General features: G+C 39.7%; 1 long non-coding RNA gene across 2 annotated transcripts; it reads right to left on the bottom strand.

Annotated features, from left to right (window-relative positions):
- Positions 1–3118: 3118 nt before the first annotated feature.
- Positions 3119–17666, bottom strand: LOC148778742 (uncharacterized). Of its 2 annotated transcripts, XR_016037483.1 has the most exons (4): positions 17323–17666; positions 15597–15878; positions 4819–4937; positions 3120–3941 (listed from the first exon to the last, which is right to left on the bottom strand). It is a non-coding gene; the product is annotated as an uncharacterized LOC148778742 (long non-coding RNA). The 2 variants fall into 2 exon arrangements; XR_016037482.1 differs by having other exon boundaries at positions 3119–4937; positions 17323–17665.
- Positions 17667–19255: the final 1589 nt, after the last annotated feature.

Here is a 19255-nt window from a genome sequence, read left to right as displayed (position 1 = left end):
CACACACAGTCAAAGGCTTTGGCATAGTCAATGAAGCAGAAATAGATGTTTTTCTGGAACTCTCTTGCTTTCTCCATGATCCAGCGGATGTTGGCGATTTGATCTCTGGTGCCTCTACCTTTTCTAAAACCTGCTTGAACATCTGGAAGTTCACGGTTCACATACTGCTGAAGCCTGGCTTGGAGAATTTTGAGCATGACTTTACTAGTGTGTGAGATGAGTGCAACTGTGCGGTAGTTTGAGCATTCTTTGGCACTGCCTTTCTTTGGGGTTGGAATGAAGACTGACCTTTTCCAGTCCTGTGGCCACTGCTGAGTTTTCCAAATTTGCTGGCATATTGAGGGCAGCACATTCACAGCATCATCTTTTAGGATTTGAAATAGCTCAACTGGAATTTCATCACCTCCACTAGCTTTGTTCGTAGTGATGTTCTCTAAGGCCCACTTGACTTCACATTCAAAGATATCTGGCTCCAGGTGAGTGATCGCGCCATCGTGATTATCTTCGTCGTGAAGATCTTTTTTGTACAGTTTTTCTGCGTATTCTTGCCACCTCTTCTTAATATCTTCTGCTTCTGTTAGGTCCATACCATTTCTGTCCTTTATCGAGCCCATCTTTGCATGAAATGTCCCCTTGGAATCTCTAATTTTCTTGAAGAGATCTCTTGTTTTTCCTATTCTGTTGTTTTCCTCTATTTCTTTGCATTGATCGCTCTGGAAGGCTTTCTTATCTCTCCTTGCTATTCTTTGGAACTCTGCATTCAGATGCTTATATCTTTGCTTTTCTCCTTTGCTTTTCGCTTCTCTTCTTTTCACAGCTATTTGTAAGGCCTCCTCAGACAGTCATTTTGCTTTTTTGCATTTCTTTTCCATGGGGATGGTCTTGGTCCCTGTCTCCTGTGCAATGTCACGAACCTCCGTCCATAGTTCATCAGGCACTCTATCAGATATCCAGGGATCAAATTGCGAACATCTGCTGGATCATCAAAAAAGCAAGAAAGTTCCAGAAAAACATCTATTTCTGCTTTGTTGACTATGCCAAAGTCTTTGACTATGTGGATCACAATAAATTGTGGAAAATTCTGAAAGAGATGGGAATACCAGGCCACTTGACCTGCCTCTTGAGAAATCTGTATGCAGGTCAGGAGGCAACAGTGAGAACTGGACATGGAACAACAGACTGGTTCCAAATAGGAAAAGGAGTACGTAAAGGCTGTATATTGTCACCCTGCTTTTTAACTTATATGCCCAGTATATCACGAGAAATGCTTGGCTGGATGAAGCACAAGCTGGAATCAAGATTGCGGAAGAAATATCAATAACATCAGATATGCAGATGACACCACCCTTATGGCAGAAAATGAAGAAGGACTAAAGAGCCACTTGATGAAAGTGAAAGAGGAGAGTGAAAAAGTTGGCTTAAAGCCCAACATTCAGAAAACTAAGATCATGGCATCTGGTCCCATCACTTCATGGGAAATAGATGGGGAAACAGTGAAAACAGTGGCAGACTTTATTTTGGGGGGCTTCAAAATCACTGCAGATTGTGATGCAACCATGAAATAAAAAGCTGCTCACTCCTTGAAAGGAAAGGGAGGACCAACCTAGACAGCATATTAAAAAGCAGAGACGTTACTTTGTCAACAAAGGTCCGTCTAGTCAAGGCAATGGTTTTTCCAGTAGTCATGTGTGGATGTGAGAGTAGGACTATAAAGAAAGCTGAGCAGCGAAGAATTGATGCTTTTGAACTGTAGTGTTGGAGAAGACTCTTGAGAGTCCCTTGGACTGCAAGGAGATCCAACCAGTCCGTCCTAAAGGAAATCAGTCCTGAATGTTATTTGGAAGGACTGAGGTTGAAGTTGGAACTCCAATACTTTGGCCACCTGATGCAAAGAGCTGACTCTTTGGAAAAGACCCTGATGCTGGGAAAGATTGAAGGCGAGAGGAGAAGGGGACGACAGAGGATGAGATGGTTGGATGGCATCACCGACTCAATGGACATGAGTTTGAGTGAACTCCGGGAGATGGTGATGGACAGGGAGGCCTGGCGTGCTGTGATTCATGGGGTCTCAAAGAGTCGGACACAATTGAGCGACTGAACTGAACTGAACTGAACTGAAGGGGCTCTAAGCTGTCAGGAAAGGAGTCTATGAATTTAAAGCAACTCAAAGAATATATTACCCAATTGCCATTAAAATCACATATGTCATCAAAACCCTGGATATCATCAGGGAGCATATTAGAAATAGAATATGTCACTTGCTCCTTTATTCTTGGAAAGTGTCTGTGCAGAAAACATTTTCACACTTCAGGAAAGGTATGCTGAAGTTAGAGAATGTTCCAAGATGAAAACCTAAAATGTTCAAACAGGTGAAGGACTACTAACTGGACAGACTCAACTGCATTTCTACCTAGAAAGATGAAGTCTCAAGGTAGATATGGTGTAAATCCGTGGTCTAGCTAATCTTTAAAATTGAGATAAGTTATGTAACTGAGAGAATAGATCTTAACCTGGTCAAACTCCAGGAGATGGAGAAGGCTGCAAGAATAAATCAAGCTGAAGAAGAATTAAAAGGAATTCATTACTTTCAATCCTAAAGGAAACCAACCCTGTATATTCATTGGAAGGACTGATGCTGGATCTGAAGCTCCAGTACTTTGGGCACCTGAAGCAAAGAGCCAACTCATTGGAAAACACCCTAAAGAGGGGAGAGACTGAAGGCAAAAGAAAAAGGGGGCAGAGGATGAGATGGTTGATGGCATCATCAACTCAATAGACATGAGTTTAAGCAAACTGCAGGAGACAGTGAAAGACAGGTGGAGTCACAAGAGTCAGACACAACTTAGTGACTGAACAACAATAACACTGATCTATAATTCAGTTTTTAGGAAAATTCTAATTACGTGAGTTAACACCCAAAACTTTGAACATCGGCATCATGAAAAGGAGCCAAATTCTTCAACAAAATCTTCCTTGATGCCTCTTTCAGGAACATAATACTTATTGGAGAGAATGATAGGTATGATCCAGCACAGCAATTCATATGGCTAGACAGATGTTTGGAAAAGCACAAACCATTCTGAGTGCTCTTGTCACAGGTTTGCAAGGAAGACCCATATCTTCCCACAGGAATTCTGTCACAAGTAAAACTCCTATAGGCACTGTTTCCACAGAAATTAACTGTAATGGAAAGAAAAGATATTTTTCATCATAAATTCATCATTAATCAAAAATGTTTAACTATAAATTTTCATTATTTTTCTTTCTCAAATTACAACAGTTAAAAGTCAAAGTTTGAAATCTATCGAGTGTAATATGAAAGGTAACAGAAGGCTTATAGGCCTCACTGCCCAGCCAGGAACTGCAAATTTTCTTATCAAGTTACTACCATTTATGTTACATAACAGGTTCCAGTTACAATGTGCACAATATATAACTCAGTAGAGGTGGAATGTGACCACTAACACATCAGAAAGAATCAGTTCAGTTCAGTTCAGTCGCTCAGTCGTGTCCGACTCTCCGCGACCCCATGAATCACAGCACTCCAGGCCTCCCTGTCCATCACCAACTCCCAGAGTTCACTCAAAGTCATGTCCACAGAGTCGGTGATGCCATCCAGCCACCTCATCCTCGGTCGTCCCCTTCTCCTCCCGCCCCCAACCTTTCCCAGCATCAGTCTTTTCCAGTGAGTCAACTCGTCGCATGAGGTGGCCAAAGTATTGCAGTTTCAGCTTTAGCATCAGTCCTTCCAATGAACACCCAGGATCGATCTCCTTTAGAATGGACTGGTTGGATCTCCTTGCTGTACAAGGGACTCTCAAGAGTCTTCTCCAGCACCACAGTTCAAAAGCATCAATTCTTCGGCAATCAGCTTTCTTCACAGTCCAACTGTCACATCCATACATGACCACGGGAAAAACCACAGCCTTGACTAGACGGACCTTGGTTGGCAAAGTAATGATAGAGCGTCACATTACCGGAAATCTTGAAAATCAAAGATAAAGAGCCTACAGTAGCAAACGAATTGTGAGGGTATGGGTTAAAGCAAAAATGTCAAAGTGAGGTACATGGGATACCCTGGCTGCTTGGAGTGTAGGAAATTATAGCAATCATCTTCTAGGTCTCTGAATCCTAAGTAGGCAGCATGAAGTGTACAGAGTGTTGGGAAAAACAGGAAGATCAAAAAGTGGCTTTGAACTTTCATTCTGAAATACCATTAACTAAAGTAAAGCCACTAATTTAATAATATCTCTCCAACAGAAAGGAAGAAAACAAAATTTGATCTAAGTCTATACTTGGGTAAGTAGGTACATCTTGACTTCAGAAAAGTTACATATGTTAGAATTATGATATTTGAAATGGGGTAAATTGGCGTATCACCAATTGAAACGACCTGACAAAGCCATATTATCTGCTGCCCTGTAGTAGACACTGTAGTCAGAAAGAAAAGCAATTATGAGTTTTATAGAGAAACTTGACAGTTTGGAAATAAACAAGGTGCATTGAACATACAAGTAAATACCACAAGAAACCTCACCTTTTACTACTGAGCTAAAAACCACATCTTAAATTCACCATCCCAAAGCCCATTGTTACTACAGTCATTAACGGAAGCTTTGAAAGTCTTTGTTGCTGTCCTTATAAACACAGTTCAGTTCAGTTCAGTTCAGTCGCTCAGTCGTGTCCGACTCTCCACGACCCCATGAATCACAGCACGCCAGGCCTCCCTGTCCATCACCAACTCCCGGAGTACACTCAAACTCATGTCCACAAGAGTCACCTAAATCTCGCACCCTAGTATTATCCCAAGTAACTCACTGATTGTACATCTCAGTCCTTTCCATTCTTCTGGACAAATGCCTCTGCAAATGCACTTTCCCAGGTACCGCATTCTTGCAAAACTCTATAGGGGTGCTCGATGTGGAGGTTAATTGTTCCTAAAGAAACAATAACAGAATAGTATATGAACTGGCTGATTAGTTTCTCTTTTGGGTTCTGTGGCCTTTAATTTACATATGTAAAACCATTATTTTGAATACCACTGCTAAAAAAAATTCTTTGTAATATCATCAAAAAAATATATACCCTGAGAATCTATACAGGGTATACAAAGCTTACTAGATGTTATGAATACCAAAAAAAATATGTTTGAAAGATACAACATCTTGACCAAGAAGATTAGAATCTACTGAAGGAAAAAGGAGACTTATAGATTAGTCAACTGATATAGACAAACCATGTCAACATGTAGATTTTTAAGTGCTATAAGAACACAGAAGACAGATGTTGAGGATTGAGACAAACCCTCTGGGAAAGACTGGTAATTCACACAGGAAAGAGGTATTGTTAGCATCAAATTTTAACACTAAATCTAGAAAATTCAGATAAAATGTACACAGGATACAAAGAGCAAAAAATCAAAAATAGAAAGTTCTGAGGTGCCCAAGAACAGAGAAATACTTGACATATCATGAGCATTGGTTCTAGATGGATTAACAGCAGGACATATACTGCATTTGAGCAGTTTTATAGACCAAGCTAAAAAGATTTAACCTTGCACGGGCCTTGAGGGGTCTAAAAACAAGGGAGTAACAAAATAAGGAATCTTTCTAGGAAGCTATCTCCTACAATATGGGAAGCAATGCGGGAAGTGACTGAGGGTGGAAGGAAAAGAAGACCAGCCAAATGAGAGCCTGATCTAAAACCGCGGTTCTAAAGAAGTTAGGTGTCAATCAGCTCAGGAGACCACCTGAGACAGGATTGTTTAGATCTAGTGATGGGGATATTTTGAGCTGGGGATACTGGGGACTCTAAGTTGAAACACAGGGTGGATGATGAACAAATTAACTAAGGTTAAAATACAGGAGGCAGGCAGATGCGGGAGACGCCCGGCTCCGGCGGCGCAGGCGCAGACGCGGGAGACGCCCGGCTCCGGTGGCGCAGGCGCAGACGCGGGAGACGCCCGGCTCCGGCGCAACCGACCACGTGCAGAATCGTGGCTGAGATGAGCTACCCCGCGCCCAGGGTTAGGGCGGTGGCCGAGAGGAGCTGTACCACGTTCAGGAGGCGGTGGCTGCTTGGGCACCGGAGGGCCGAGAGGAGCTGATCTACACTCAAAGCAGGAGGCGCAGCCTTGAGGAGATACCCCTCGTCCAAGGTAAGGTACAGCGGCTGCGCCTTGCTGGAGCTGCTGGGAAGAGATACTCCTCGACCAAGTGGAATATAAGAATCCAGTGTTCTGGGGAGGAAGGAACAAGATGGCGGAGGGATAAGATGGCAAGACCACTTTCTCCCCCACAAATTCATCAAAAGAACATTTGAACGCGGAGTAAAGTCCACAAAACAACTTCTGAATACTGGCAGAGGACATCAGGTTCCCAGAAAAGCAGCCCATTGTCTTCTAAAGGAGAGAGAAGAAATCCAGCTCCACCCACCAGAACACCGACACATGCTTCCCTAACCAGGGAACCCGGACAAGTCACCCGTCCAACCCCACACACAGCGAAGAAACTACGTAATAAAGAGAACTCCACAAACTGCAAGAAGAGGGAAAGGCCACCCCAAGCAAAGCAATATAAGCAAGATGAAGAGGCAGAGAAATACCCAGCAAGTAAAGGAACAAGATAATTGCCCACCAACACAAACAAAAGAAGAAGATATAGGGAATTTACCTGATAAAGAATTTCAAATTTTGATGGTGAAAATGATTCAAAATCTTGAAAGCAAAATGGAGTTACAGATAAATAACCTGGAGAAAAGGATTGAGAAGATGGAAGAAAGATTTAATAAGGACTTAGAAGAAATAAAAAAGAGTCAATATACAATGAATAATGCCATAGATGAGATCAGAAACACTCTGGAGGGAACAAACAGTAGAATAACAGAGGCAGAAGACAGGATAAGCGAACTAGAAGATAGAATTGTAGAAATAAATGAAACAGAGAGGAAAAAAGAAAAACGAATTAAAAGAAATGAGGACAATATTAGAGACCTCTGGGACAATGTTAAATGCTCCAACATTCGAATCATAGGAGTCCCAGAAGAAGAAGACAAAAAGAAAGACCATGAGAGAATACTTGAGGAGATAATAGTTGAAAACTTCCCTAAAATGGGGAAAGAAATAATCACCCAAGTCCAAGAAACCCAGAGAGTCCCCAACAGGATAAACCCAAGGCGAAATACTCCAAGACACATATTAATCAAATTAACAAAGATCAAACACAAAGAACAAATATTAAAAGCAGCAAGGGAAAAGCAGCAAATAACACACAAGGGGATTCCCATAAGGATAACAGCTGATCTTTCAACAGAAACTCTTCAGGCCAGAAGGGAGTGGCAAGACATACTTAGAGTGATGAAAGAAAATACCCTACAGCCCAGATTACTATACCCAGCAAGGATCTCATTCAAATATGAAGGAGAAATCAAAAGCTTTACAGACAAGCAAAAGCTGAGGGGATTCAGCATCACCAAACCAGCTCTCCAACAAATGCTAAAGGATCTTCTATAGACAGGATACACAGAAAGAGTGTATAAACTTGAACCCAAAGCAATAAAGAAAATGGCTACGGGATTGTACTTATCAATAATTACCTTAAACGTAAATGGGTTGAAATTTTCAAAAAGGCTAGGAAACAATTCTCATAGCCATCAATAGTTCAGTGTTGAGTTCATGAATAGTTTTTAAAGTTTGGGGCAAACTGTAGTATTTGCTATTTGAAGTACTATTTGTAATTGGCATATTACGATGTAACATTGGTCTTCATTTCCAACTTAAAACGCCTAAAAATGCCTAACAGGTTTTTAGATTTGTGAATTTTAGTTGAAATGTATTTTACGATGTTACTAAACCTGCAGAAATATTGAAATATTTCAGAGAACTTATTCACTGTACATTTAATTTATTTTATTTATAACAGTTATGAACTGTAGAAAGTTTTACTTGTTGGGTCAAATGCTTGTTGCTTCAAATGCTTTTTGCATTTGAAGTGCTAGTTACAAGAAAATCAAATACCTTCAATGTATAAATGCTATTAAGTTTTTAAAGGACTCTGGAGTATAAGTAAGTTTGTTTAAAGAAATTTAGTCTGTTCAACTTGAAAAAAATAAATAAATAAAATTGGAAAATAAATAAATAAAAATAAAAATACAGGAGGCAGAGTTCCAGTTCCAACAATGATGGAGTAGATTGTACCACATTAATACTCCCACAGCTGACAATTTTAAACTCTGGACAAAAATTTCAAATTAACTACTTGAGGAGACTGGACAGCAATAAGAAACAGAGAAAGTGAAGGTTATTTCAAGTTTATAGAGTTTCTCCACAGAAGGGCACCACCCAGTCTGTATAGAAAAAGTGACTGAGACACCAGCGGAAAGCTACAGTCTTAATGGGTGAGGTTTTGAAAGGAGAAGGTCTGAGGCTACCCACAACTAGAAATTGAAGGGAGATATTCCAGAAAGGAGGAAGCCATACAGAAGGGAAATTTAAATTCTGGGTGTAAATTTCCCTCAAATCTGGAGGAAAAAAATAAACAGTACTTCTGGGACATGTAGAAAAATATCAAGAGTCTAACCTGTAAGCAAATGAAGTTCCAGAAAGGGAGAAGAAAAGGAATAAGGCAGATAAAAATATCTGAAGGTCAAAACTTTTCAAACTTGGCCCAAGAAGTTCAGTAAAGCGCAAGTAAAATGTATACCAGATTTATACCAGGAGTTCAGGGGAAAACACACTTAGACACATGGTAGTCAAACTGCTAAAAAAATAAGACAATCCTGAAAGCAACCAACTACAAGTCCAAACAGTTTTACTGCTGAGTTAGAAAAGAAATAATATCAATCTTATATAAACTCTCTTAGAAAACAGAGAAAGGGAGAAACTTCCCAAATGATATTATAATGCCAGGATAACCCTGATACCTAAATCTGACAAAAACATTATAAGGAAAGAAAATTACAGACCAATAAACCTCATTTATACTATTTCAAAAGATGCAAAGATCTTTTTGAAATAGCAGAAAATCAAATCCATAACAAAGTGAGATTTATACCAGGAGTACAAAGTTGGTTTAACAATAAAAAATAAATAAATTATTTAATTCACCATGTGATAGAATAGAGGGGGAAAATCATATAACCATTTCAATAATCATAAATTCAATAATCATTTCAATAAAGAGGGCAAAAAAACACCTATTTTTAAACTTTCAGCAAAAAGGGAACTTCTTCAAACTGATAAATCATCTATAAAGAACCTACCACTAACATCATACTTAATAGTGTAAATATTGAATGCTTTCACCCCTAAGACTGAAAGAAAAGAGTTTAATATAACAGCTATAACCACTTTCATTCAACATTGTGCTGAAGATGCTAACCAGTGATATGGGTAAGAAAAATAAATAAAAATCACAAAGAAATGGCAAAGTAGGACTATCATCTGTTGCAGATGACATCATCAAATACATAGAAAATTCTAAGGTGTCTCAAAAATAGAAATAATACTACTAGAAATAATAAGTAAATTTAGCAACACTTCACAAAATAAATAAATAAAATTATATTTATTTCCACATGCCAGTATCACATAATAGGAAAATAAAATTATTAAATAATTTGTATTTAAATTAGCTTAAAAATCATAAATTTTTGGAAAGAAATTTAATAAAATGTGTGTTAGATCTCAGTACTGAAAGAAATTTTAGAAGATCTAAATAAGTAGAAACATATACCATGTACATATGATAGACTCAAAGTTAAGGTTTCTATTTTCTCCAAACTGATAAAGCCAAAATCCAAAAACATGAGAACTCTTTTGAAGAAACTGATGAACTGATCTGAAAATGTCATGGAGGGACTTTGCTAGTGGTCCAGTGGTTAAGACATTGTAGTCCTAAAAAAGGACACTCTAGGTTAGTTTCTAAGTCTTATCTCAGTAACCAATCTTCAGATAAAGGTCAGATGCTCCATAATGTACAACCAGCAGATTAACACCAGACTATAATCATTTAACGAATGAAGTTAGGTGACTTGGGGTATACCAGGCTTTATCTAATGAACATTCTTGACTTATAATTCTTATTTTACTAATAACTGCTAGCTATGGCTATATTATTTTCTATGTCACTTGTTTCACTGAGCCTATGATAGAATGCTGAACTGACAGTTCCATATGAGATCAATAATTGTAATAATGTGACTCTGGGTATGGGAAAAAGCAACAAGAGGAAATATTTTCCTGGACCAGGAGGCTAGTAAGACAGTGGTCCAGAGACTTTTGCTACTTGCAAGGCCTGGTCCAATTTTAGCACACTGAGTGGCCCATCGCTTCCCTAGATCTGGGAATGAGCCTTCCCAGCACCGCGGGACACAATGGCCATGAAATGGTGTCACATGGTCAGATATGTGGCTATGAAGGGACCCTGCTGACTGGAAGTTGGTACTTGTCAGCTGCCTCTACAAAGATTACATCATGACCATAGCAAGCTGCTGACCTTCAACACCCTCTGAAAGAAGTTCAGGGTGGATGAACTAGACGCGAGAGACGCCCGGCTCCGGCGCAACCGACCACGTGCAAAATCGTGGCTGAGATGAGGTACCCCGCGCCCAGGGTTAGGGCGGTGGCCGAGAGGAGCTGTACCACGTTCAGGAGGCGGTGGCTGCTTGGGCACCGGAGGGCCAAGGGGAGCTGATCCACATTCAAAGCAGGAGGGGCGGCCTTGGGGAGATACCCCTTGTCCAAGGTAAGGTACAGTGGTTGCACCTTGCTGGAGCAGCTGGGAAGAGATACTCCTCGACCAAGTGGAATATAAGAATCCAGTGTTCTGGGGAGGAAGGAACAAGATGGCGGAGGGATAAGACGGCGAGACCACTTTCTCCCCCACAAATTCATCAAAAGAACATTTGAACGCGGAGTAAAGTCCACAAAACAACTTCTGAATACTGGCAGAGGACATCAGGTTCCCAGAAAAGCAGCCCATTGTCTTCTAAAGGAGAGAGAAGAAATCCAGCTCCACCCACCAGAACACCGACACATGCTTCCCTAACCAGGGAACCCGGACAAGTCACCCGTCCAACCCCACACACAGCGAAGAAACTACGTAATAAAGAGAACTCCACAAACTGCAAGAAGAGGGAAAGGCCACCCCAAGCAAAGCAATATAAGCAAGATGAAGAGGCAGAGAAATACCCAGCAAGTAAAGGAACAAGATAATTGCCCACCAACACAAACAAAAGAAGAAGATATAGGGAATTTACCTGATAAAGAATTTCAAATTTTGATGGTGAAAATGATTCAAAATCTTGAAAGCAAAATGGAGTTACAGATAAATAACCTGGAGAAAAGGATTGAGAAGATGGAAGAAAGATTTAATAAGGACTTAGAAGAAATAAAAAAGAGTCAATATACAATGAATAATGCCATAGATGAGATCAGAAACACTCTGGAGGGAACAAACAGTAGAATAACAGAGGCAGAAGACAGGATAAGCGAACTAGAAGATAGAATTGTAGAAATAAATGAAACAGAGAGGAAAAAAGAAAAACGAATTAAAAGAAATGAGGACAATATTAGAGACCTCTGGGACAATGTTAAATGCTCCAACATTCGAATCATAGGAGTCCCAGAAGAAGAAGACAAAAAGAAAGACCATGAGAGAATACTTGAGGAGATAATAGTTGAAAACTTCCCTAAAATGGGGAAAGAAATAATCACCCAAGTCCAAGAAACCCAGAGAGTCCCCAACAGGATAAACCCAAGGCGAAATACTCCAAGACACATATTAATCAAATTAACAAAGATCAAACACAAAGAACAAATATTAAAAGCAGCAAGGGAAAAGCAGCAAATAACACACAAGGGGATTCCCATAAGGATAACAGCTGATCTTTCAACAGAAACTCTTCAGGCCAGAAGGGAGTGGCAAGACATACTTAGAGTGATGAAAGAAAATACCCTACAGCCCAGATTACTATACCCAGCAAGGATCTCATTCAAATATGAAGGAGAAATCAAAAGCTTTACAGACAAGCAAAAGCTGAGGGGATTCAGCATCACCAAACCAGCTCTCCAACAAATGCTAAAGGATCTTCTATAGACAGGATACACAGAAAGAGTGTATAAACTTGAACCCAAAGCAATAAAGAAAATGGCTACGGGATTGTACTTATCAATAATTACCTTAAACGTAAATGGGTTGAAATTTTCAAAAAGGCTAGGAAACAATTCTCATAGCCATCAATAGTTCAGTGTTGAGTTCATGAATAGTTTTTAAAGTTTGGGGCAAACTGTAGTATTTGCTATTTGAAGTACTATTTGTAATTGGCATATTACGATGTAACATTGGTCTTCATTTCCAACTTAAAACGCCTAAAAATGCCTAACAGGTTTTTAGATTTGTGAATTTTAGTTGAAATGTATTTTACGATGTTACTAAACCTGCAGAAATATTGAAATATTTCAGAGAACTTATTCACTGTACATTTAATTTATTATTTTTATAAAAGTTATGAACTGTAGAAAGTTTTACTTGTTGGGTCAAATGCTTGTTGCTTCAAATGCTTGTTGCATTTGAAGTGCTAGTTACAAGAAAATCAAATACCTTCAATGTATAAATGCTATTAAGTTTTTAAAGGACTCTGGAGTATAAGTAAGTTTGTTTAAAGAAATTTAGTCTGTTCAACTTGAAAAAAATAAATAAATAAAATTGGAAAAAAAAAAAAAAAAAGAAGTTCAGGGTGAAAATCAGAAATGAGGCACTCTGTGCTCTGGAAAAAAAAAAAAAAAAAACCTGCCAGAACAGGCCTTCAGACAGTTAGATCTTTTCAGAAAAAGGTTTTATGAGTTCCAATTCTTGCATCTTCTCATACCGAGAAAAACACTGACATCATTAATGGTGAAATCTGCTTTGGCTATTAAAAAAATTTTTATTTTATTTTTTTTACAATTAAAAGTCAAAATAGAGTAGCTATGGTTCAGACATCCTGGGAAATAACTATCCTGAAAAATGATACTATGGGTGTGATTTCAGATTAGACGCTGTGACCTAATGTAGAACTTAATGCTCCTGTAATGCATTTTTGCTTCTGTACTTTGCTTGCTGCTCGTAAAACCAAAGTTACTCCATTTTAAGATAAGGTTGTTTTTAAGTAAAGATTCCTAAAATTGTTTTTGAAAAAAATTTTTTTTTAAATTTAAAAAAAAAAAAAAGACACTGTAGTCCTAATACAGGAGGTCCAGGTTCGATCCCTAGTCATGGAACTAGATCCAACACACCACAACTAAGACCCAGTGCAGCCAAATAAAATTTTTTTAATGTGATGAAAATTTGAAAGACCTGGAAAAACAAAAATAAACAGTTGAACTCTACTCAATACTCTGTAGTGGCCAGTATGGTAAAATAATTTTTTTTAAACTGGATATATGTATATGAATAACTGATTCACTTGGTGTACACCTGAAACTAATACAACATTGTAAATCAACTCAGTTCAGTTCAGTTCAGTGGCTCAGTCGTGTCCAACTCTTTGCGACCCCATGAACAGCAGCACGCCAGGCCTCCCTGTCCATCACCAACTCCCGGAGTCTACCCAAACCCATGTCCATCAAGTCGGTGATGCCATCCAGCCATCTCATTCTCTGTCGTCCCCTTCTCCTCCTGCCCCCAATCCTTCCCAGCATTAGGGCCTTTTCCAGTGAGTCAATTCTCCACATGAGGTGGCCAAAGTATTGGAGTTTCAGCTTCAACATCAGTCCTTCCAATGAACACCCAGGACTGATTTCCTTTAGGATGGACTGGTTGAATCTTCTTGTAATCCAAAGGACTCTCAAGAGTCTTCTCCAACACCACAGTTCAAAAGCATCAATTCTTCGGCGTTCAGCTTTCTTCACAGTCCAACTCCCACATCCATACACGACTACTGGAAAAACCATAGCCTTGACTAGATAGACCTTTGTTGGCAAAGTAATGTCTCTGCTTTTAAATATTCTATCTAGGTTGGTCATAACTTTCCTTCCTAGGAGTAAGCGTCTTTTAATTCCATGGCTACAATCACCATCTGCAGTGATTTTGGAGTAAATTAACTATATTCCAATAAAAATTAAAGGAAAAAACAGAGTTGGATAATTGACATTATTAGTTTTATGACTTACTATACAGCCATGGCAATCAAAACATTATGAGAGTTTCATAAAGACAGTCAAACACACCACTGAAATAAAATAGCTTAGAAATAGATACAACATATATAGTCAGTTTATTCTTCTAAAAGATTCCAAGGCAATTCAGTGGAAAATGGAAAACGGTTTCAACAAATAGTGCTAGACTCAGTTCAGTTCGGTTCAGTTGCTCAGTCGTGTCCGACTCTTTGTGACCCCATGAATCACAGCACGCCAGGCCTCCCTGTCCATCACCAACTCCCGGAGTTCACTCAGACTCATGTCCATCGAGTCGGTGATGCCATCCAGCCATCTCATTCTCGGTCGTCCCCTTCTCCTCCCACCCCCAATCCCTCCCAGCATCAGAGTCTTTTCCAGTGAGTTAACTCGTCGCATGAGGTGGCCAAAGTATTGCAGTTTCAGCTTTAGCATCTGTCCTTCCAATGAACACCTGGGATTGATCTCCTTTAGAATGGACTGGTTGGATCTCCTTGCAGTCCAAGGGACTCTCAAGAGTCTTCTCCAGCACCACAGTTCAAAAGCATCAATTCTTCCGCGATCAGCTTTCTTCACGGTCCAACTCTCACATCCATACATGACCACCGGAAAAACCATAGCCTTGACTAGACGGACTTTTGTTGACAAAGTAATGTCTCTGCTTTTTAACATACTAAGTTGGTCATTACTTTCCTTCCAAGGAGTAAGCGTCTTTTACTGGATAATATACCACACTCAAAACACAATTTTAGATGGACCAGAGATCCAAAAGCAAAAGCTAAAACTACAAAGCTTCTCTAAGAATACAGGAGAATACCTTTGCAACTTTGGGAAAAAGTTTTGTTTTGTTTTTTTTTAAGGGGACACAAAAAGCACTAAATATAAAAGAAAAAAAAATATTGATAAACTGTACTTAATCAAAACTAAAAACTGCTCATCAAGAGACACCATTAAAGAAAATAAAAATGGAAACCACAGACTGGGAGAAATGTTTTCAGTACTTCTCTGACAAAGGAAGTGTTTCTATAACTTTAAACTAGGATTGTACAGAGTACACATTATGAAGAACACAAACAACCCACTTTTTCAAAGGCTTGAATATACACTTCATAAAAGAAGATATACAGAAGGGTACTAAGCACATGAAAATGATCAGCATATTAGTCATCAGAGAAATGCAAGTTAAAACCACAACGAAATATCATCTCACACCTGACTAGAACAGCTAAAAGTACAAAACAGACAATGTCAAATGCTGTTAAGGAAGTGACACAACTGGAACTTCAGCAAATTTCTGAGAATTTCAAATAAAGCAACCACTGTGGAAAGCTGTTTGGTATTACCGTAAAGTTCAAGACACACGTACCAGAAATTCCACACCTAGAGGTATATGCAAAATAAATGGAAATATATGTCCACAAAGAGACTTGAATGTTTCTAGTACCTGCAATCGGAGAAGGCAATGGCAAGCCACTCCAGTACTCTTGCCTGGAAAATCCCATGGATGGAGGAGCCTGGTGGGCTGCAGTCCGTGGGGTCGCTAAGGGTCGGACACGACTGAGCGACTTCACTTTCACTTTTCACTTTCACACATTGGAGAAGGAAATGGCAACCCACTCCAGTGTTCTTGCCTGGAGAATCCCAGGGATGGGGGAGCCTGGTGGGCTTCCGTCTATGGGGTCACACAGAGTCGGACACGACTGGAGTGACTTAGCAGCAGCAGTACCTGCAGTAGATGCAATCAATCATATGCCACCTTTAGGACTAAAGCACTCACTCCTTCAGCCTTGGGGGATGTTGGCAACTAAGAAAATAGCTGAATCCTTTTCTAGAAATTGCCCTCAACTGCTTAAAAATAGTTTTTGCAAAACAAGGTATGGATCCTGATCTCAAAGAGCTTACAATCTAGCGAGAGATGTAATTGTAACTGTTGTGTGACAAACTTCTCTATGTGAATAAGAGATATGCAAATCTTTCTAAATTATTAAATACTTCAAATACACAAAGTACAGAAATAATAAAACATCACTGATCACCAACATTCAGGTTTAAAATACAGTAACTTTCTCACATATTTTCTTTAGATTTTTTTTAATGAGCAATGAAACTTTACAGAAAGAGATGAAACCTTCTGAATTTCTATCTACGGATATTCTTTTAACCCCCTACCTAGAAATAACTCTATTCAGAAATTATCTTCCCCATCTCATTTTATACTATTGTTCTATCTAAGTCAGTATGTAGCATGCATGTAGCTTTTGTAAAAAAAAATACCAATAACTATTTTAATGGTAACTGTTCTATTTAGGTTTTTTTCCCTTCCTTTTGGAGTAAATTTTGGTCACTTACCTTATTTCAAGAAAATTGCCATTTGACCAAAGTTTTATAGTAGCTAAGCTTCTTCATGGTATTTACCTATGAGTTTCCTCATAAGTTACTGTTTTTTTGAAATCACTCTTACTTTAATATATATTTTAATAGATAATATATACAGAGTTGAAATATAAAAATAACACTTGTTCCCATTCACAAATATACACAAGTAATAATTTCTATTCATTTTTCCAATCTTCTTTTCACAAGGATAAGAAAATATGAATCTACAGTCTTATTTTCTCCCGTTTTCTGTAGCTTGAGTGAGTGAGTGAGTGAGTGAAGTCGCTCAGTCGTGTCTGACTCTGCAACCCAGTGGACTGTAGCCCACCAGGCTCCTCCCTCCATGGGATTCTACAGGCATTTCTGTAGCTTGCTCTTACACTTCACGAATATCAAAAATCTTTACACTGCAGTTCACAGAGAACTTCCACATCTTCCTTTACAGTGCATTATATTCCATTATGTGACTGTACCCTAATTTACTTAACTAACCTCTTATGAACAACACTAGCATTGTTTTCAGTTGTTGCTTCAAAGTTGCATTATGCACATTTTATTCTGCCACTGTACAAATTCATCTGTAGAATAAATTTGCAGAAATGAAATTTCTGAGCCAAAGGGTACACATTCACATCTTGACAGTTTTTACCATCCGGCCACAGGGGTGGTGCTAATTTGTATTTTCAGCAGCAACACAACCATATGCACGATCTGGGACGAAATACAATGAGACCTACGTACCATTTATATATAAGAAAACAGAAAAGTCTACTCTAATGCCCTAATAAACATACCTTCACAAAGACCTGAAAATCCAGGTCTGGAACTTAGAAACCATGGGTTCCTCGGAGCCCTACCTCAGAAGGCCAGCGACGGGCAGCTGCCCCTTCTAGCCCCATGGGCAGCTGCCCCTTCTCGCCCCATGTCCGTCCTGTCCCACCCTCAGGGGGCTTTGTGCTCACACACGCAGACACCCCAGCCCACATCCAGAAGCTCTTCTCACACCACACTGTGGACAGCCTCCCCTCACAGTCAGCGAAGCACCGGCAGCACGGTTGACCCGAGAGAGGATGATGCGAAAGCGAGGCACAGTCTCGCAGGCAGGTCAGGGTTTTGAGGACCCGGATGCGGAAGAGGCGCGCAGCCCTCAGAAGGGGTGCTGCAGGATCTGGGTGGGCGTGTCCCCTTGGCCTCCCAGAGGAGGGGGAGTTTGCTTAAAGAGTCACGACGCTTTTATTTTTGTATGAAAGCAAAAGAAAGTGAAAGTGTTAGTTGCTGAGTCATCTCTGACTCTTTGCGACCCCCATGGACTGTAGCCCGCTGGGCTTCTCTGTCCATGGGGTTCTCCAGGGAAAATTACTGGAGCGGGTAGCCATTCCCTTCTCCAGGAGATCTTCCCCACCCAGGGGTGGAGCCAGAGTCGCGTGCACCGCAGGCAGATTCTTTACGTCTGAGACACCTTATTTCTGTATATATTGCTTAATTATGCCTTTTTATTTTGTTTGGTCCTAATAAGTCTCCTAGGAAATATATCTATTTAAATTCATCTTTTAAAAAAAATAATCTTTTGGTTTTGTTGATCTCTCCTCTTGTTTCTTTGAGTTCCACTAATTTGTTATTCCTTTTATTACTGCCAAAGTTGCTTACTTAGAACTTACTATTTTCATTTTTACCTTCTAAAATTAGAATCCTTAATTTCACTCTGTCCAGCTTTTTAATATATACCTAAAGTTATACAAGTCAGTCAGTTAAGTTCAGTCACTCAGGCCTGTCAGATTCTTTGACATGGACTACAGCATGCCAGGCTTCCCTGTCCATCACCAACTCCTGGAGTTTACTCAGATTCACGTCCATGGAGTCGGTGATGCCATACAACCATCTCATCCTCTGTTGTCCCTCTCTCCTTCTGCCTTGAATCTTTCCCAGAATCAGGGTCTTTTCAAATGAGTCAGTTCTTCGCATCAGGTGGCCAGAGTATTGGAGTTTCAGCTTCAGCCTCAGTCCTTCCAATGAATATTCAGGACTGATTTCCTTTAGGATGGACTGGTTGGATCTCCTTGCTGTCCAAGGGACTCTCAAGAGTCTTCGCCAACACCACAGTTCAAAAGCATCAATTCTTCGGCACTCAGCTTTCTTTATAGTCCAACTCTCACATCCATACATGACTACTGGGAAAACCATAGCTTTGACTAGACAGAACTTGGTTGGCAAAGTAATGTCTCTGCCTTTTAATATTCTGTCTAGGTGGGTCATAGCTTTTCTTTCAGGCAGGAAGCGTCTTTTAACTTCATGGCTGCAGTCACCATCTGCAGTGATTTTGGAGCCCAAGAAAACAAAGTCTCTCACTGTTTCCATTGTTTCCCCACCTATTTGCCATGAAGTGATGGGACCGGATGCCATGATCTTAGTTTTCTGAATGTTGAGCTTTAAGCCAACTTTTTTCCTCTCCCTTTTCACTTTCATCAAGAGACTCTTTAGTTCCTCTTTGCTTTCTGCCATAAGAGTGGTGTCATCTGCATATCTGAGGTTATTGAAGTTTCTGCTGGCAATCTTGATTCCAGCTTGTGCTTCCTCCAGCCCAGGGTTTCTCATGATGTACTCTGCATACAAATTAAATAAGCAGGGTGACAATATACAGCCTTGACATACTCCTTTCCCGATTTGGAACCAGTCTGTTGTTCCATGTCCAGTTCTAACTGTTCCTTCTTGACCTGAATACAGATTTCT

Source organism: Moschus berezovskii, chromosome 1, assembly GCF_049115385.1.
Source record: "Moschus berezovskii isolate FMDL1 chromosome 1, NW_MosBer_1.0, whole genome shotgun sequence".
Lineage (NCBI taxonomy): Eukaryota > Metazoa > Chordata > Mammalia > Artiodactyla > Moschidae > Moschus > Moschus berezovskii.
The sequence above is the reverse complement of the archived record's forward strand: the minus strand, read 5'-3'. Positions and strand labels throughout refer to the sequence as shown.